Source organism: Pseudophryne corroboree, chromosome 3 (assembly GCF_028390025.1).
Source record: "Pseudophryne corroboree isolate aPseCor3 chromosome 3, aPseCor3.hap2, whole genome shotgun sequence".
Taxonomy (NCBI): domain Eukaryota; kingdom Metazoa; phylum Chordata; class Amphibia; order Anura; family Myobatrachidae; genus Pseudophryne; species Pseudophryne corroboree.
Genome location: NC_086446.1, coordinates 68,391,339 through 68,412,599, shown reverse-complemented (window position 1 = coordinate 68,412,599; position 21,261 = coordinate 68,391,339). Strand labels below are relative to the sequence as shown.

The window sequence follows — 21,261 nt, the reverse complement described above, 5'->3', positions numbered from 1 at the left end:
GCCTAGCGCCGGCTGCGCGGCAGCACTTTAGCACTTTTGTCGGTTTTCTTCTCTCACCCCCCCCCGGGGGTGAGAGAAGAATTCCCCGACAATTGCGGGTAACTAGTAGCTGAATTGAATAGCGTCGGGAGCTAATTCCCGGCGCTATTCATCTGTTGCCGAATTGAATCGACCCCATTGTTACCTATACATTTACAGTACATGCCACCTAGCGCCGATTCGTCCATTTAGATAATGGCGAATGCGCCACGAGTTTATCATGTGGGACGGGTCCCCGGCCACACCTAGGAATTGAGATTTTGCAGATTAGGGTTTGCTACAAAATGCGCTCCCAGCATCCATGACTTGGGTGCTACTGGCCAGGATTACACCAGATTAAAGGAAAAGGGATACAAATGACAAGAGATTAAACATAACGCCTCTGTGCCTTGAACAGGGCAGTATAAAATGGTCAGCTCTTCGTTTGGATTGAGTCCCAAGAGCTGACAATCATCCATAACATGGAGGAGGTTCGTTGAAAGGGACAGTGTTTATGCTAACATGGGGAGGAAAGCCTCGGGTGTGAATCATAATTCAGGCCCAGATTTATCAAGCCTTGGAGAGTGATAAATTGCACGGTGATAAAGCACCAGCCAATCAGCTCCTAACTGTCATTTTTCCAATACAGCCTGTGACATGGCAGTTAGGAGCTGATTGGCTGGTACTTTATCACCGTGCAATTTATCACTCTCCAAGGCTTGATAAATCTGGGCCTCACTCACAAAGAAGTCTGACATCTTTGAAGGGACATATTTTCCTTAAAAAGTGTACAGGTTTCTCTATATATACATCTAGCCATTACATGAATTCACTGAGCTAAACCTCCTTGCCCATTGGAGGAATGACGTGTGTTGCTAACCATCCTGCCTGGAAACCCTTCATGCAGGATATGGTCGTTAGGTCAACCACTGAAGGTTGACATGCATTAGGTTGATATGGTCAAAAGGTCGACCTGAGTTTTTCACTTTTTTTTCTTCATTTTTTGGATTTTTTCATACTTAACGATCCACGTGGACTACGATTGGAACGGTAACCTGTGCTGAGCGAGGCACCTTGCCTGAAGCGAAGCGAGCCATGCGACGGGACACATTGCACTAATTGGGGTTCCCTGTCACTTTACGAAGAAAACTACGCCAAAAAACAAAAACATGTCGACCTTTTGACCATGTCGACATATTGTCCCTGTCAACCTAATGCATGTCGACCTAAGTAGTTGTGTCTACCCAACGACCCATACCCTGTCTGGAAACCCTTCATGCATATATCCTAGAGCAGGGGTTCTCAAACTCGGTCCTCAGAACCCCACACAGTGCATGTTTTGCAGGTAACCCAGCAGGTGCACAGGTGCAGTCATTACTCACTGCCACATTTTAAAAGGTCCACAGGTGGAGCTAATTATTTCACTTGCGATTCTGTGAGGAGACCTGCAAAACATGACCTGTGTGGGGTCCTGAGGACCGAGTTTGAGAACCTGTGTCCTAGAGGTTAAATCGATTTGAAATCTATACCCCTTTTACACCTGCTTACGTGGGTCACAGCCAGGAGCTACCCGGCTGCAACCCGCGTCAGACCCCTTTCCTGCACCAGTCACCAACCCCAGTATATTGCCGGGTTGATGACGTTGCCTGTGACGCGGCGCTGGGAGATCACATGATCTCCCAGCGCCGCCCTTCCATACACTGTGGACGGGAGCCGGGGCTCATCGACCCGGCTTCTCTTTACACAGCACAGCTTGTCTGGTAGAACCCGTGTTCAACCCTGCAAGCTGCCCGAGTTGGAATACCGGGTCACTCGAGCCGGATTATCCCAACTGGGCCCATTCACACTGCACAGCAACACGGGTTATGCACGCTCCTGTGTAATAACCCATGTTATATGCTGGTTGGTGTAAAAGGGGTATTACAGAGGTGTTTGCTTAACACAGATACGTTAAGCTAATTACCTGGGGGGTAATTCAGATCTGATCGCTGGGCTGCGTTTTTTGCAGTCCTGCGCCGCCTACAGAGGGAGTGTATTTTCTCTATGTAAGTGTGCGATCCTATGTGTTAGCAGAGCTGCTAAAATTCAGTGTGTGCAGTCTCTGCGCATCCCAGCAATTACTCCTCCAGTGCGATTCAATCCTGCTGATCGGGGCCGGAGCTGACGTCAGACACCCTCCCTCAAAACGCTTGGGCACGCTTGCGGTTTTTTGGACACTCCCTGTAAACGGTCAGTGGCCACCCACGAACGGTCTCTTCCTATCAATCACCTTGCGAACGCCTGTGCGAATGGATCCTTCGCACCATCCCGTCACTGACTGGCAATGCCCATTGTAGCTGTCCGACGTGTCTGTGCATTGCGGTGCATACACATGTGCAATTTTGATCTGATTGCCCGCTGCGCGAAAACACACAGCAGCGATCAGGTCTGAATTACCCGCCAGACCCGCATCTCTTGAAATGGTTTACTGAATTTTCTTCCCCCCTGAGGTGTTTCTTGGCCACATTCCAAAAGCCATGGATCTGCTATAGACTTATATTGTGATATTTACTCCGGTTGGGCCTAGGGATGTCCAGTGACCATCGATGTTCAAATTCATCGATGGTATATGGCCAGTGTTGAATACTTTAGCCATTCATGGGGGAGAACCAGATGGTTTCTTGCCTTCGATGGTAAAGACCAAGCAAATTTTTTTTCCCCCTCTACATTGTGTCGGGACACAAAGGATAGCTCTGCCCCTGACACTCACGAAGCCCCGCCCCCAGTCACTAATTGGCTGGCAGCCCACTCCATGGTAAAAAAGGGATGACCATTGATGGATCCCTACCAAATGGTTTCATACCATTGATGTTAGCCATCAATGGTGACCATCAATGGATAACACATCAATGGCATCCCATTATAACAGAATCTGGAGTCACATTTATAAAGCATACTAAGGAGTGGTTCCAAGTCGGATTCTTGCGTCCTTTGCTGCAGACTCAGCTGCAACGTTATGCAAATGCAGATAGAAAGCCCTTCCCTAGTGTACAGCCGCACATCCCTATGTGCAAAGACTGAAACGGTCACAGTGTAGGTGGTGACATACCACTTTATCCCTATGTCAGGTGCAGCTTCTACATCTCACTATGGGCTCCTATGTGAACGGTTCAGTGTCTCTAATGCAACTGCTGCCAGTAACACTCCCATAAGTTGCAACCCTCCATGCATAATTTTATCCCCCACCCGTTACCTACTAGCCACCATCCAGTAACGACCCCGACATCTGATACCGTGCGTCCGTGGGGGGTTTGTGGATGTGAGGGTTCTATGTGCCATATGTAAGGCACAGCGCATATAATGTGGCCGGTATATAGGGTAATTGAAGATTAGATTGTTTCATAAGTCACCATCCAGCTGTCACACCACCCATTACACCAATATTTACCACTAATACTAATACTTAGACCCATTGTACTCACTAGATATAGCTGTCAGTCTCGAATCTATAATGGGTGCAGTGTGTGTTTCAGAAATGACCATCGATGATTCTAAATCATCGATGGTCATTGCAGGATGTGAAATATTTTTGCCATCAACGGGGGAGAACCAAATGGTCTCCCGTCATTGATGATATAGAACCATCCAATGTTTGTTTTTTTTCCTAGCAGTGCAGGGACACAGCATAGCTCCACCCTGACACCTGCAAAGTCCCACCCCCAGGCTGTGATTGGCCTATGGGCCAATCAGTAAAAGACCAGGGATGAGTGTTGGTGGTTAAAACCATTAATGGTCTACCATAGCATAGTTTATTACCATCGATGACCATCCATAGGTTTGTCATCAGTGGTAACCATCGATGGAGAGCACACTGATGGCAATCCTCAGGGGGGACCACACCACACCCTGCACCCATAGATTATACTCACCTCTCTGGAATCCTGCTGCAGATATCACCAGGAAAATGGCACTGTGGCCATATTCCCGGAGACCTATGTGAGTAGACTCTCAGCGAGAGAGATGGGGGCGGCCCGCAGCCCTACAGGCCCTTTCCTTTCTTAAACCGCCCCTGATATATAGAGCAATAGACTGACCTACTGTATATATCTATCTGAAGAAACATCCTGAGCGGAAGCTACTGTAATACATAATTGTGTAATTATATAGGTGACTAGAGGTAACTCTCTGTGCTGGTGCTTTTCTTTATTGCAAAGAAGCACTGTGCATCTTGTTTTTTGGGCCAGCAAGGCCACAGCTGGGAATATTAATAACATTATATTATATTCATCTCTTGTAATAAGGTTTTTTTTACTACCATGTTTGTAGCACCTACCTGTCATAGGTAAATGGTGCTGGTCTGAATTGGTACATAAATAAATTCTATTAGTATATAGAGAACTATTACTAATACTGGGGCTGAAAGGTAGAAGAAGCCCAGCCTTTCGGCTTTTTCGGCAAGGCGCCTAGAACGCAGCATCCGGCAGGCTGTCAGAGAGCGGAGCGCACTGCGCATGCGCAGAGTGGAACGCAGAAGCCGAAGACACAGGGTTGTGGAACGCAGAACCCGGAAAAGCCGTGGAACGCAGACCGGGATGTAAACGACAGAAGGATAACCACTTCCGGTCCAGGCCTGGCTAACACAAAAGGGAGTACAGAACGGCTGATGTGTCCCATTTATCCAGATAGATCTCTGTCATATGCTGGTGAGAGAGGGGGTTAACTCTTATTGCGGGAGTTATTGGTTTATTATGGTATATGATATACATGTTATATTATGGGAGGGTCTGTGCATGACATCAGTGGTATTATTGCAGATTATCTACATATATCACATCATAGGATGCTCTATTACTGTTATTGTACGTTATATACATGGTGCTTGTTAAATCCCATCATAAGAGGGTCTATTCCTGATATTGTTATTGGTGTATATTATATAGTGCATATTACAACACAGTGTGTAGGAGAGTCTATTCTTTATATCATTGTGTATTATATAAATATTGCATATATCACATTATAGGAGGGTCTTTTCCTGATATCATTGCTGCTGTATGTTATATAGTACACAATACATTTGATATCACATTATAGGAGATATATTTCTTAGCTTCGTGTTATTATTGCATATTGTATAAATATTATATTTTGTATCTATTATTATTGGAGGTCTGTGCCTAATATTTATATTCAATACATATATCACATTACAAAAGGGTCTATTCCTCCTATCACTGTTACTCTATATTTATATACATATAACATATTCTATCACATAGTATTATAATAATCTAGAATAATATTAGCAGTCTTCCTATTGTATATTATATTTCTATTATATATTATATTACTGCAAAGCTGATTTCTGTGTATTCTTTTTGTAATGTTCAGAAGTTTGCATGAGATGTATTAATTATAATTATTAACTTCATTATAAAAGTGATCGGTCTATTGTTTATTCCTGTTATGAGTGTAATCATGCTACGTTGTATTGTAAGAAATGGTTATATAGAGAGCAAATGGTGGTGATAGAGGGCCTGAGGGCCCGATTCAGACCTGATCGCAGCTGTTTTTTCGCACAGCGGGCGATCAGGTAATAACTGTGCATGCGTATGCACCGCAAAACGCGTCGGGGAAACAACATCATGCATCGCCGGCCAGCGACAGGCTGGTGCAAAAATTCTAATCTGGAAGAAGCCGTTTGGGGGTGGTAACTGGCCATTTTCTGGGAGTGTCAGGGAAAATGCAGGCGTGGCCCCAAAAGCGCTTTCAGGGAGGGTGTGTTATGTCCGCTCCAGCCCCGATCAGCCCGTTCTCATTGCACTGTAGGAGTAAGTCCTGGGCTGCACACACTGGTAAAAGTCATTCAATGGTGAGTGAGGTGTGAACGGATTTGTAGCTGTCCGCTGAAAATGGCTCTTACCTGATGGAGCTTGAGTGCTGCAAAGAGGAATGGGCGAAACTGTCCAAAAGATAGGTGTGCCAAGCTTGTGGCATCATATTGAAAAAGACTTGAGGCTGCAATTGTGTGTAGAATTTTGAGGTGAAAAAATGTATTTATTCCATTTTGGAGTAAGGCTGTAACATAGCAAATTGTGGAAAAAGTGAAGCCCTGTGATTACTTTCCAGATGCACTGTAATTGAATACCCCCCATAGAATCAATTTCTCCAATTTCAACCAAAGCCGACCTGGGCCAGATTAAGGATTGTGTGGGACCCCTCTGATAAAATGACCCCTTGCCTTGTCCACACCCCCCCTCCCCCCCCCCCCCAATATGTGCACAGTGCTCCACAGCGTACCCCCATGATCATGATCCTGCAGAAGCGCCAGAATGTTTTGTGGTTTTGTGTAGTAAAAGTTCATTTTGGTGCTCCTCTCTGCCTCTGTCATATTTTTTTTTGGGGGGAGCAAGCTGCTCCCACCCCCCCCAGGTCTGACACCTCTGCGCCTTCCCCCCCTTTCCATGCCTTCCCTTACCTCCCGTGCTTGGTGACCGGCCGGCTTGGACAATGGCTGCCGCTGCGCTGTATGCAGCCTGAGCAGCGGCAGGCATTGTCCCAGTTGCCCTGTCAGATCACCCTGCTGTGTGGAGGCCCCTGGATGACCACCCCTGTTGCCCCTCCCTTAATCTGGCTCTGTGGGCGACAGAAGAATTCTCATATGGCGTGACAGGACATACAAAGAGAAAGGAGACATTCATGAGGCAGTGGAGGTAGATGACCCTATCTGTGAATGTTTACCATTTATAAAGAGGGCTAGGAGACATTTAGAGGTGGGACAGTACAACACATCCTAGTGGACGGTTGAGGAAAGTTGCCAGTCTAGGAGGGTATATACTCCACTCAGTCAACAAGGACTAGATTTTACTGAGCCAACAGACAGGAAGGCTATGCTGGTGTGCAGTTGATTTCTCTACTGCAGGGATGGGGAACCTTCAGCCCTCCAGCTGTTGTTGAACTACACATATCAGCATGCCTTGCTACAGTTTTGCTATTTGGCGATGCTAAAACTTTTGCAGGACATGCTGGGATGTGTAGTTAAACAACAGCTGGAGGGCCGAAGGTTCCCCATCCCTGCTCTACTGAATAGCCATATATACAGACCTCTCTTCATTCAAACAGGAGAGCTGGCAACACAGATGACATATTGGTTGCTATCCAGGGACTTAAACGTAATATACAGTAATTTGGGATTCACAAATAATTGATAGACATTTCTTAGATCAGAATACCACCACTGGGTACAAGCAAAAAAATGTGGTGGTCAAAGTAACACCATCCTCCAGATTCAGTAGGATTTACAGGCAGCCGGGATGCCGGTCATCAATACACCAACAGCAGCATACCGGCCGCCAGTGTGGCAGCAGCAGGGTGAGCGGAAAGAGTCCCTTTGCGGGTTCGCTGCGGGCTTGGTGGCTCGCTGCACTCACCACAGGTTCTTTTCTCTTACGTCCTAGAGGATGCTGGGGACTCCGTAAGCACCATGGGGTATAGACGGGCTCCGCAGGAGACATGGGCACTATAAAGAACTTTTAGTATGGGTGTGCACTGGCTCCTCCCTCTATGCACCTCCTCCAGACCTCAGTTAGATTCTGTGCCCAGAGGAGACTGGGTGCATTACAGGGGGGCTCTCCTGAGTTTTATCTGATAAAAGAATTTTGTTAGGTTTTTTATTTTCAGGGAGCACTGCTGGCAACAGGCTCCCTGCATCGTGGGACTGAGGAGAGAGAAGCAGCCCTACTTAAGTGATAGGCTCTGCTTCTTAGGCTACTGGACACCATTAGCTCATGAGGGATCGGAAAGCAGGTCTCCCCCCGCCGTTCGTCCCAGAGCCGCGCCGCCGTCCTCCTAGCAGAGCCGGAAGATAGAAGCCGGGTGAGTATAAGAAGAAAGAAGACTTCAAAGGCGGCAGAAGACTTCAGATCTTCACTGAGGTAAGTGCGTGCCATTGCTCCCACACATTACACACACTGACAGGCACTGATGGGTGCAGGGCGCGGGGGGGGGGGCGCCCTGGGCAGCAATATAAACCTCTGGACTGGCATTTTTAATATATGGGCTGCGGAGGCAGTAGATATATACATACCCGCCATTATTTGTACATTTGAGCGGGACCGAAGCCCGCCGCTGGAGGGGGCGGAGCTTGGTCTCACAGCACTAACCAGCACCATTTTCTCCACAGTGATCTGCAGAGAAGCTGGCTCCCCGGACTCTCCCCTGCTGAACGGCGATACAGGGCTGAAAAAGAGGGGGGGGGGGCACATGTAGGCGCAGTGAGTGTATATCACAGTTAATATATATAAAAGCGCTTTATCTGGGAATTGGTTCCAGTGTCAGTTGGCGCTGGGTGTGTGCTGGCATACTCTCTCTCTGTCTCTCCATAGGGCCTTGTTGGGGAACTGTCCCCTTATAGATATATCCCTGTGTGTGTGTGGGGGTGTCGGTACGCGTGTGTCGGCATGTCTGAAGCGGAAGGCTCATCCAAGGAGGAGGTGGAGCAGATGATTGAGGTGTCTCCGTCGGCAACGCCGACTCATGATTGGTATGATATGTGGAATATTTTAAATGCAAATGTGACCTTATTACATAAGAGAATGGACAAAGCTGAGTCCAGGGAAACAACAGGGAGTCAATCCACGGATTTGACGGGGTCACAGGGCCCGGCAGGGTCTCAAAAGCGTCCCCTATCCCAAATAGCAGACACTGATACCGACACGGATTCTGACTCCAGTGTCGACTATGATGAGGCAAGGTTACACCCAAAGGTGGCCAAAAGTATTCATTATATGATTATGGCAATAAAAGATGTTTTGCATATCACAGATGACCCCTCTGTCCCTGACACGAGGGTGCGCATGTATAAGGAAAAGAAACCGGAGGTAACTTTTCCTCCATCTCATGAACTGAACGAATTATTTGAAAAAGCTTGGGAAACTCCAGACAAAAAACTGCAGATTCCCAAGAGGATCCTTATGGCGTATCCTTTCCCTGCAAAGGACAGGTTACGGTGGGAATCCTCGCCCAGGGTGGACAAGGCTTTAACGCGTCTGTCCAAGAAGGTGGCGCTACCGTCTCCAGACACCGCAACCCTCAAGGATCCTGCGGATCATAGACGGGAAACTACCTTAAAATCTATTTATACACATACGGGTGCTTTGCTCAGGTCGGCAATAGCATCGGCATGGGTTTGTAGCGCAGTTGCAGCGTGGACAGATACCTTATTAGCTGACATTGATACCCTGGACAAGGATACCATTTTACTGACTTTAGGTCACATTAAAGACGCAGTCTTATATATGAGAGACGCTCAAAGAGACGTGGGGCTGCTTGGTTCCAGAGCCAACGCCATGGCAGTTTCGGCGAGACGAGCTCTGTGGACCCGCCAATGGTCGGGTGATGCAGACTCAAAGAAGCATATGGAGGTTTTACCTTACAAGGGTGAAGTTTTGTTTGGGGATGGTCTCGCGGACCTGGTTTCCACAGCTACCGCGGGTAAATCTACGTTTTTGCCTTTTGTTTCCCCACAGCAAAAGAAAACTCCACAATATCAGATGCAGTCCTTTCGGTCGCATAAGTCCAGAAGAGGTCGGGGCTCCTCTTTCCTCACCAGAGGTAAGGGTAGAGGTAAGAGAACACCTGCTTCGGCTAGTTCCCAGGAGCAGAAGTCCTCCCGGGCTTCTGCTAAATCCACCGCATGACGCTGGGGCTCCAGTGAGGGAGTCCGCACCGGTGGGGGCACGTCTTCGACTCTTCAGCCAGGTCTGGGTTCGGTCAGGCGTGGATCCTTGGGCGTTGGAAATTGTATCCCAAGGTTACAAACTGGAGTTCGAAGCGGTGCCCCCTCGCCGATTTTTCAAGTCGGCCTTGCCAGCCTCTTCCTCGGAGAGGGAAGTAGTATTAGATGCAATTCAAAAGCTGGGTCAACAGCGAGTGATTGTCAAGGTTCCCCTGGTCCAACAGGGAAAAGGGTACTATTCAACCCTGTTCGTGGTCCCGAAGCCGGATGGTTCGGTCAGACCCATTTTAAATCTAAAATCCCTAAACCTGTACTTGAAAAAGTTCAAATTCAAGATGGAATGACTCCGGGCTGTGATATCCAGTCTGAAGGGAGGGGATTTTATGGTGTCGCTGGACGTGAAGGATGCCTACCTTCATGTCCCCATATTTCCTCCTCATCAGGAGTACCTGAGGTTCACGGTACAGGACTGTCATTATCAGTTTCAAACGTTGCCGTTTGGTCTTTCCACGGCCCCGAGGATTTTCACCAGAGTGATGGCAGAAATGATGGTGCTCCTGCGCAGGCAGGGAGTCACAATTATCCCGTACTTGGACGATCTTCTGATAAAGGCGAGATCAAGAGATCAATTGCTGAAAAGCGTGTCGCTCTCCCTGAGAGTGTTACAACAACACGGTTGGATTCTCAATCTGCCAAAGTCACAGTTGATTCCAACGACTCGACTATCATTCCTAGGCATGAATCTGGACACGGAACAGAAGAGGGTTTTTCTACCAATGGAAAAAGCCCAGGATCTCCAGAACATGGTCATAGACCTGCTAAAACCAAAAAGAGTGTCTGTTCATCAATGCACTCGAGTTCTGGGAAAAATGGTGGCAGCCTACGAGGCCATCCCCTTCGGCAGGTTCCATGCGAGGACGTTTCAGTGGGACCTTCTGGACAAGTGGTCAGGGTCCCATCTGCAACTACATAAAAAGATAAGCCTATCCCCCAGGGCCAGGTCGTCTCTTCTGTGGTGGCTGCAGAGTGCTCACCTTCTAGAGGGTCGCAGGTTCGGCATTCAAGACTGGATTCTGGTGACCACGGACGCGAGCCTCCGAGGATGGGAAGCAGTCACAAAAGGAAGATATTTTCAGGGACTATGGTCAAGCCAGGAGGCTTGTCTACACATCAACGTGCTGGAATTGAGGGCCATATACAACGGCCTACGACAAGCGGAGTATCTTCTTCGCGACCTACCGGTTCTGATTCAGTCCGACAACGTCACAGCCGTGGCTCATGTAAACCGCCAAGGCGGGACAAGGAGCAGAGTGGCAGTGGCGGAAGCCACCAGAATTCTGCGCTGGGCGGAAAATCACGTAAGCGTTCTGTCAGCGGTCTTCATACCGGGAGTGGACAACTGGGAAGCAGACTTCCTCAGCAGACACGATCTCCATCCAGGAGAGTGGGGACTTCATCAAGAGGTCTTTGCAGAGATAACAAGTCTTTGGTGACTTCCTCAAATAGACATGATGGCATCACGCCTCAACAAAAAGCTTCAGAGGTATTGTGCCAGGTCAAGGGACCCTCAGGCAGTAGCGGTAGACGCCCTAGTGACACCATGGGTGTTTCAGTCGGTCTATGTGTTCCCTCCTCTGCCTCTCATCTCAAAAGTGTTGAGAATCGTAAGACGAAAAAGAGTACAGACAATACTCGTTGTTCCAGATTGGCCTCGAAGGGCCTGGTATTCGGATCTTCAGGAGATGCTCACAGAAGATCCGTGGCCTCTTCCTCTCAAGGAAGACCTGTTGCAGCAGGGGCCTTGCATGTTCCAAGACTTACCGCGGTTGCGTTTGACGGCATGGCGGTTGAACGCCGAATCCTAGCTGAGAAAGGTATTCCGGAGGAAGTTATCCCTACTCTGATAAAGGCTAGGAAGGAGGTAACGGCGAAGCATTATCACCGTATCTGGAGGAAGTATGTATCTTGGTGTGAAACCAAGAATGCTCCTACGGAAGATTTCCATCTGGGCCGTTTTCTCCACTTTCTACAGACAGGAGTGGATATGGGCCTAAAGTTAGGGCCGAAATCTGTACCTTAATGGAGCCTATCTATATTCTTTCAGAAGGAATTGGCTTCTCTCCCAGAAGTCCAGACTTTTGAAAAGGGAGTGCTGCACATCCAGCCTCCTTTTGTGCCACCAGTGGCACCATGGGACCTTAACGTGGTGTTCCAGTTCCTTAAATTGCACTGGTTTGAACCCCTTCAAACGGTTGAATTAAAATTTCTCACCTGGAAGGTGGTCATGTTATTAGCCTTGGCATCTGCAAGGCGGGTGTCAGAGTTGGCGGCCTTGTCTCACAAGAGGCCCTACTTGATTTTTCATGTAGATAGAGCGGAATTGAGGACTCGTCCTCAATTTTTGCCTAAGGTGGTTTCTTTATTTCATATGAACCAACCTTGGATTCCATGTCCCTGTATGTAGTCAGGGCCTTAAAAATTTATGTAGCCAGGATGGCTAGGGTTAGGAAGACAGAGGCTCTGTTTGTCCTGTATGCAGCCAACAAGGTTGGCGCGCCTGCTTCTAAGCAGATTATTGCTCGCTGGATCTGTCACACGATTCAGCAGGCTCATTCTACGGCTGGATTGCCGTTACCAAATTCGGTAAAGGCCCATTCCACTAGGAAGTTGGGCTCTTCTTGGGCGGCTGCCCGAGGCGTCTCGGCATTACAGTTGTGCCGAGCAGCTACTTGGTCGGGTTCAAACACTTTTGCAAAATTCTACAAGTTTGATACCCTGGCTGATGAGGACCTCGCGTTTGCTCAATCAGTGCTGCAGAGTCATCCGCTCTCTCCCGCCCGGTTTGGAGCTTTGGTATAAACCCCATGGTCCTTACGGAGTCCCCAGCATCCTCTAGGACGTAAGAGAAAATAAGATTTTAAACCTACCGGTAAATCTTTTTCTCCTAGTCCGTAGAGGATGCTGGGCGCCCGTCCCAGTCGGACTAAATCTGCAAGACTTGTATATAGTTGTTGCTTACATAAGGGTTATGTTACAGTTGAGATCGGTCATTGACTGATGCTGTTTTTGTTCATACTGTTAACTGGTTGCGCATATTCCAGGTTATACGGTGTGGTTGGTGTGGGCTGGTATGAATCTTGCCCTTAGATTACAAAATCCTTTCCTCATATTGTCCATCTCCTCTGGGCACAGTTTCTCTAACTGAGGTCTGGAGGAGGGGCATAGAGGGAGGAGCCAGTGCACACCCATACTAAAAGTTCTTTATAGTGCCCATGTCTCCTGCGGAGCCCGTCTATACCCCAAGGTCCTTACGGAGTCCCCAGCATCCTCTACGGACTAGAGAAAAAGATTTACCGGTAGGTTTAAAATCTTATTTTCCCACTCTATGGCTGTCGTGGACACCCACTAGTGGGAATAGTCCTGCCGCGCCGGTTTTCCAGCTGTCGGCATTGCCAGCTGTCGGGATTCCGGCGCCCGGGATCCCAACAGGTGGCAAATTAAACGTATACCCATCCACCTACCTGGCTTGAGCCAAGATGCTTTATTAACATGCAGCTCTCAGTTTTGCACTAATATGATGCGTGTATCTTACCTCAGAAATTGGTACCTTAATACACATTTTGCCTTTGTGGTAATTCAGAGTTGATCGCAGCAGCAAATTTGTTAGTAGTTGGGCAAAACCATGGGGGTCATTCCGAGTTGGTCGCTCGTTATTTTTTTTCCGCAACGGAGCGATTAGTCGCTAATGCGCATGCGCAATGTCCGCAGTGCGACTGCGCCAAGTAAATTTGCTATGCAGTTAGGTATTTTACTCACGGCATTACGAGGTTTTTTTCTTCGTTCTGGTGATCGTAATGTGATTGACAGGAAGTGGGTGTTTCTGGGCGGAAACTGGCCGTTTTATGGGTGTGTGTGAAAAAACGCTACAGTTTCTGGGAAAAACGCGGGAGTGGCTGGAGAAGCGGAGGAGTGTCTGGGCGAACGCTGGGTGTGTTTGTGACGTCAAACCAGGAACGAAACTGACTGAACTGATCGCAGATGCCGAGTAAGTGTGAAGCTACTCAGAAACTGCTAAGAAGTGTCTATTCGCAATTCTGCTAATCTTTAGTTCGCAATTTTGATAAGCTAAGATTCACTCCCAGTAGGCGGCGGCTTAGCGTGTGCAAAGCTGGTAAAAGCAGCTTGCGAGCGAACAACTCGGAATGACCCCCCATGTGCACTGCAGGTGGGGCAGATATAACGTGTGCAGAGAGAGTTAGACTTGGGTGTGGTGTGTTCAAACTGAAATCTAAATTGCAGTGTAGAAATAAAGCAACCAGTATTTACCCTACACAGAAACAAAATAACCCACCCAAATCTAACTCTCACTGCAAATGTTATATCTGCCCCCCCTGCAGTGCACATGGTTTTGCCCAACTGCTAACAAATTTGCTGCTGCGATCAACTCTGAATTACCCCCTTTTCTCTATCGTCCTAAGTGGATGCTGGGGTTCCTGAAAGGACCATGGGGAATAGCGGCTCCGCAGGAGACAGGGCACAAAAAAGTAAAGCTTTACTAGGTCAGGTGGTGTGCACTGGCTCCTCCCCCTATGACCCTCCTCCAGACTCCAGTTAGATTTTGTGCCCGAACGAGAAGGGTGCAATCTAGGTGGCTCTCCTAAAGAGCTGCTTAGAGAAAGTTTAGTTTAGGTTTTTTTACTTTACAGTGAGTCCTGCTGGCAACAGGATCACTGCAACGAGGGACTTAGGGGAGAAGTAGTAAACTCACCTGCGTGCAGAGTGGATTTGCTGCTTGGCTACTGGACACCATTAGCTCCAGAGGGATCGAACACAGGCCCAGCCATGGAGTCCGGTCCCGGAGCCGCGCCGCCGACCCCCTTGCAGATGCTGAAGCGTGAAGAGGTCCAGAAACCGGCGGCTGAAGACTCCTCAGTCTTCATAAGGTAGCGCACAGCACTGCAGCTGTGCGCCATTTTCCTCTCAGCACACTTCACACGGCAGTCACTGAGGGTGCAGAGCGCTGGGGGGGGGCGCTCTGAGAGGCAAATAAAAACCTTATAAAAGGCTAAAAATACCTCACATATAGCCCACAGGGGCTATATGGAGATATTTAACCCCTGCCTGACTAAAATAATAGCGGGAGAAGAAACCGCCGAGAAAGGGGCGGGGCCTATCTCCTCAGCACACGGCGCCATTTTCTGTCACAGCTCCGCTGGTCAGGACGGCTCCCAGGTCTCTCCCCTGCACTGCACTACAGAAACAGGGTAAAACAGAGAGGGGGGGCACATTAATGGCTATATATTGTATATATTAAAGCAGCTATAAGGGAGCACTTAATTATAAGGCTATCCCTGTTATATATAGCGCTTTTTGGTGTGTGCTGGCAGACTCTCCCTCTGTCTCCCCAAAAGGGCTAGTGGGTCCTGTCTTCATTAGAGCATTCCCTGTGTGTTTGCTGTGTGTGTCGGTACGTGGTGTCGACATGTATGAGGACGATATTGGTGTGGAGGCGGAGCAATTGCCAAATATGCAGATGTCACCCCCCAGGGGGTCGACACCAGAATGGATGCCTTTATTTGTGGAATTACGTGATAGTTTATCTTCACTTAAACAGTCGGTTGAGGACATGAGGCGGCCGGACAATCAATTAATGCCTGTCCAGGCGCCTCAAACACCGTCAGGGGCTGTAAAACGCCCTTTGCCTCAGTCGGTCGACACAGACCCAGACACAGGCACTGATTCTAGTGACGACGGTGGAAATTCAAACGTATTTTCCAGTAGGGCCACACGTTATATGATTTTGGCAATGAAGGAGACGTTACATTTAGCTGATACTACAGATACCGTAAAACAGGGTATTATGTATGGTGTGAAAAAACTACCAACAGTTTTTCCTGAATCAGAAGAGTTAAATGACGTGTGTGATGAAGCGTGGGTTGCTCCTGATAGAAAGTTGATAATTTCAAAAAAAAAAATTATTGGCATTATACCCTTTCCCGCCAGAGGTTAGGGCGCGCTGGGAAACACCCCCTAAGGTGGACAAGGCGCTCACACGCTTATCTAAACAAGTGGCGTTACCCTCTCCTGAGACGGCCGCACTTAAGGATCCATCAGATAGGAGGATGGAAGTTATTCAAAAGAGTATATACACACATGCAGGTGTTATACTACGACCAGCTATAGCAACTGCCTGGATGTGCAGTGCTGGAGTAGTTTGGTCAGAATCCCTGATTGAAAATATTGATACCCTAGATAGGGACAAGGTTTTGCTGTCGTTAGAACAAATAAAGGATGCATTTATCTATATGCGTGATGCACAGAGAGATATCTGCACACTGGCATCTCGGGTGAGTGCTATGTCCATTTCAGCCAGAAGAGCCTTATGGACACGACAGTGGACAGGTGATGCGGATTCAAAACGTCATATGGAAGTTTTGCCGTATAAAGGGGAGGAGTTATTTGGAGTCGGTCTATCAGACTTGGTGGCCACGGCTACTGCCGGGAAATCCACCTTTTTACCTCAAGTCACTCCCCAACAGAAAAAGGCACCGACCTTTCAACCGCAGCCCTTTCGCTCCTACAAAAATAAGAGAGCAAAGGGCTTGTCGTACCTGCCACGAGGCAGAGGCAGAGGGAAGAGACACCAACAGGCAGCTCCTTCCCAGGAACAGAAGCCCTCCCCGGCTCCTGCAAAAACCTCAGCATGACGCTGGGGCCTCTCAAGCGGACTCGGGGACAGTGGGCGGCCGTCTCAAAAATTACAGCGCGCAGTGGGCTCACTCGCAGGTAGACCCCTGGATCCTGCAGATAATATCTCAGGGGTACAGGTTGGAATTAGAGACGGATCCTCCTCATCGTTTCCTGAAGTCTGCGTTACCAACCGTCTCGTCCGAAAGGGAGATGGTTTTGGACGCCATTCACAAGCTGTACTCTCAGCAGGTGATAGTCAAAGTACCCCTCTTACAACAAGGAAAGGGGTATTATTCCACTCTATTTGTGGTACCGAAGCCGGATGGCTCGGTAAGGCCTATTCTAAATCTAAAGTCCTTGAACATCTACATAAAAAAGTTCAAGTTCAAGATGGAGTCACTCAGAGCAGTGATAGCGAACCTGGAAGAAGGGGACTTTATGGTATCCTTGGACATCAAGGATGCGTATCTCCACGTTCCGATTTACCCCGCACAAGGGGTACCTCAGGTTCGTTGTTCAAAACTGTCACTATCAGTTTCAGACGCTGCCGTTCGGATTGTCCACGGCGCCTCGGGTCTTTACCAAGGTAATGGCCGAGATGATGATTCTTCTTCGAAGAAAAGGCGTATTAGTTATCCCATACTTGGACGATCTCCTGATAAGGGCAAGGTCCAGAGAACAGCTGGAGACAGGATTAGCACTATCTCAAGAGGTGCTAAGACAACACGGGTGGATTCTGAATATTCCAAAATCCCAATTAATCCCGACAACTCGTCTGCTGTTCCTAGGAATGATTCTGGACACGGTCCAGAAAAAGGTTTTCCTTCCCGAGGAAAAAGCCAAGGAGTTATCCGACCTGGTCAGGAACCTCCTAAAACCAGGAAAGGTGTCAGTACATCAATGCACAAGAGTCCTGGGAAAAATGGTGGCTTCTTACGAAGCAATTCCATTCGGCAGATTCCATGCAAGAATATTCCAAAGGGATCTGTTGGACAAATGGTCAGGGTCGCATCTGCAGATGCACCTGCGAATAACCCTGTCACCAAAGACAAGGGTGTCACTTTCTGTGGTGGTTGCAGAAGGCTCACCTATTAGAAGGCCGCAGATTCGGCATTCAGGATTGGATCCTGGTGACCACGGACGCCAGCCTGAGAGGCTGGGGAGCAGTCACACAAGGAAGAAACTTCCAGGGAGTATGGACGAGCCTGGAAAAGTCTCTTCACATAAACATTCTGGAACTAAGAGCAATCTACAATGCTCTAAGCCAGGCGGAACTTCTCCTGCAAGGGAAGCCGGGGTTGATTCAGTCGGACAACATCACGGCGGTCGCCCATGTAAACAGGCAGGGCGGCACAAGAAGCAGGAGTGCAATGGCAGAAGCTGCCAAGATTCTTCGCTGGGCGGAGAATCACGTGATAGCACTGTCAGCAGTGTTCATCCCGGGCGTGGACAACTGGGAAGCAGACTTCCTCAGCAGACACGATCTTCATCCGGGAGAGTGGGGTCTACATCCAGAGGTCTTCAACATGTTAATAGACCGTTGGGAAAGACCAATTGTAGACATGATGGCGTCTCGCCTCAACAAGAAACTGGACAAATATTGCGCCAGGTCAAGAGATCCACAGGCAATAGCTGTGGACGCACTGGTAACTCCTTGGGTGTACCAGTCAGTGTATGTGTTTCCTCCTCTGCCGCTCATACCAAAGGTATTGAAGATCATACGGCAAAGAAGAGTAAGAACAATACTAGTGGTTCCGGATTGGCCGAGAAGAACTTGGTACCCGGAACTTCAAGAGATGCTCACGGACGAACCGTGGCCTCTACCTCTGAGAAGGGACCTGCTACAGCAGGGTCCCTGTCTCTTTCAAGACTTACCGCGGCTGCGTTTGACGGCATGGCGGTTGAACGCCAGATCCTAAAAGGGAAAGGCATTCCAGAAGAAGTCATTCCTACCTTGATTAAGGCACGGAAGGAAGTCACCGTGAAACATTATCACCGCATTTGGCGAAAATATGTTGCGTGGTGCGAGGATCGGAGTGTTCCGACGGAGGAATTTCAACTGGGTCGTTTCCTACATTTCCTACAATCAGGATTGTCTATGGGTCTCAAATTGGGATCCATTAAGGTTCAAATTTCGGCCCTGTCAATATTCTTCCAAAAAGAATTGGCCTCTGTCCCTGAGGTCCAGACTTTTGTCAAAGGAGTACTGCATATACAGCCTCCTGTGGTGCCTCCGGTGGCACCGTGGGATCTAAATGTAGTTTTAGATTTCCTCAAATCCCATTGGTTTGAACCATTGAAAAAGGTGGATTTGAAATATCTCACATGGAAAGTGACTATGTTACTGGCCCTGGCTTCTGCCAGGAGAGTATCTGAATTGGCGGCTTTATCTTATAAAAGCCCTTATCTAATCTTCCATTCGGATAGGGCAGAACTGCGGACTCGTCCGCATTTTCTCCCTAAAGTGGTATCAGCATTTCATCTGAACCAACCTATTGTGGTGCCTGCGGTCACTAGCGACTTGGAGGACTCCAAGTTGTTGGACGTTGTCAGAGCTTTAAAAATATACATTTCAAGGACGGCTGGAGTCAGAAAATCTGACTCGCTGTTTATACTGTATGCACCCAACAAGTTGGGCGCACCTGCTTCTAAGCAGTCGATTGCTCGTTGGATTTGTAACACAATTCAACTTGCACATTCTGTGGCAGGCCTGCCACAGCCTAAAACTGTAAAAGCCCACTCCACAAGGAAGGTGGGCTCATCTTGGGCGGCTGCCCGAGGGGTCTCGGCATTACAACTCTGCCGAGCAGCTACGTGGTCGGGGGAGAACACGTTTGTAAAATTTTACAAATTTGATACCCTGGCAAAGGAGGACCTGGAGTTCTCTCATTCGGTGCTGCAGAGTCATCCGCACTCTCCCGCCCGTTTGGGAGCTTTGGTATAATCCCCATGGTCCTTTCAGGAACCCCAGCATCCACTTAGGACGATAGAGAAAATAAGAATTTACTTACCGATAATTCTATTTCTCGGAGTCCGTAGTGGATGCTGGGCGCCCATCCCAAGTGCGGATTATCTGCAATACTTGTACATAGTTATTGTTAACTAATTCGGGTTATTGTTAAGGAGCCATCTTTAAGAGGTCCTTTCTGTTATCATACTGTTAACTGGGTTTAGATCACAAGTTGTACGGTGTGATTGGTGTGGCTGGTATGAGTCTTACCCGGGATTCAAAATGCCTCCCTTATTGTGTATGCTCGTCCGGGCACAGTACCTAACTGGAGTCTGGAGGAGGGTCATAGGGGGAGGAGCCAGTGCACACCACCTGACCTAGTAAAGCTTTACTTTTTTGTGCCCTGTCTCCTGCGGAGCCGCTATTCCCCATGGTCCTTTCAGGAACCCCAGCATCCACTACGGACTCCGAGAAATAGAATTATCGGTAAGTAAATTCTTATTTATTATAATGTGTACACGGCGTGTTGGTGGTAGAAAGAAATACATTTATACAATACCGTATATACTCGAGTATAAGCCGACTTTTTCAGCACGTTTTTTTGTGCTGAAAAAGCCCCCTCGGCTTATACCCGAGTCAGTCTAAGGAGGGACACGGAGGGCACAGTGCGCGGCTCTCCTGTGTCCCTCCTGCGTCTCCGTCTCCGGCGGCGTGTGTGTTAAATGAACTGCCCGTACGTGAGCTCTGATTGGCTCACGAACCGGCACTTCATTTAACACATACACGCCGCCGGAGATGGAGACGCAGGAGGGACACAGGAGAGCCGTACGCTGTGCCCTCCGTGTCCCTCCTTCAGAAGACAACGCGGGAGCGATGGAGGGTAAGTACCCTTCCTGGCACTGTGGGACATATCAGGCACTGTGGGGCATATCTGACATATCTGGCAGCATGAGGGCACATCTGGCACTGTGGGGCATATCTGGCAGCATGAGGGCACATCTGGCACTGTGGGGCATATGTGACATATCTGGCAGCATGAGGGCACATCTGGCACTGTGGGGCATATCTGGCAGCATGAGGGCACATCTGGCACTGTGGGGTATATCTGACATATCTGGCAGCATGAGGGCACATCTGGCACTGTGGGGCATATCTGTCATATCTGGCAGCATGAGGGCATATCTGGCAGCATGAGGGCATATCTGGCACTGTGGGGCATATCTGGCAGCATGAGGGCACATCTGGCACTGTGGGGCATATCTGGCAGCATGAGGGCATATCTGGCACTGTGGGGCATATCTGGCAGCATGAGGGCACATCTGGCACTGTGGGGCATATCTGACATATCTGGCAACATGAGGGCACATCTGGCACTGTGGGGCATATCTGGCACTGTGGGGCATATCTGGCAGCATGAGGGCACATCTGGCACTGTGGGGCATATCTGACATATCTGGCAGCATGAGGGCACATCTGGCACTGTGGGGCATATCTGGCAGCATGAGGGCATATCTGGCACTGTGGGGCATATCTGGCAGCATGAGGGCACATCTGGCACTGTGGGGCATATCTGGCACTGTGGGGCATATCTGACATATCTGGCAGCATGAGGGCACATCTGGCACTGTGGGGCATATCTGGCAGCATGAGGGCACATCTGGCACTGTGGGGCGTATGTGACATATCTGGCAGCATGAGGGCACATCTGGCACTGTGGGGTATATCTGGCAGCATGAGGGCACATCTGGCACTGTGAGGCATATCTGGCAGCATGAGGGCATATCTGGCACTGTGGGGCATATCTGGCACTGTGGGGCATATCTGGCAGCATGAGGGCATATCTGGCACTGTGGGGCATATCTAGCAGCATGAGGGCATATCTGGCACT

At 48.8% G+C, this 21,261-nt stretch overlaps 1 protein-coding gene across 3 annotated transcripts in view; it reads left to right on the top strand.

Annotated features, from left to right (window-relative positions):
- The first annotated feature begins 4,575 nt into the window (after positions 1-4,575).
- LOC135054762 (gastrula zinc finger protein XlCGF57.1-like) overlaps positions 4,576-21,261 on the top strand; it is a 96,830-nt gene continuing 80,144 nt past the window's right edge. Inside the window, exon 1 of one of the 3 annotated variants that reach the window (XM_063958083.1) lies at positions 4,576-4,700. The gene's annotated coding sequence lies outside the window, so the exon portion shown is untranslated. The remainder of the gene's footprint in view (positions 4,701-21,261) is intronic. The other 2 variants (XM_063958082.1, XM_063958084.1) reach the window with 2 other exon arrangements.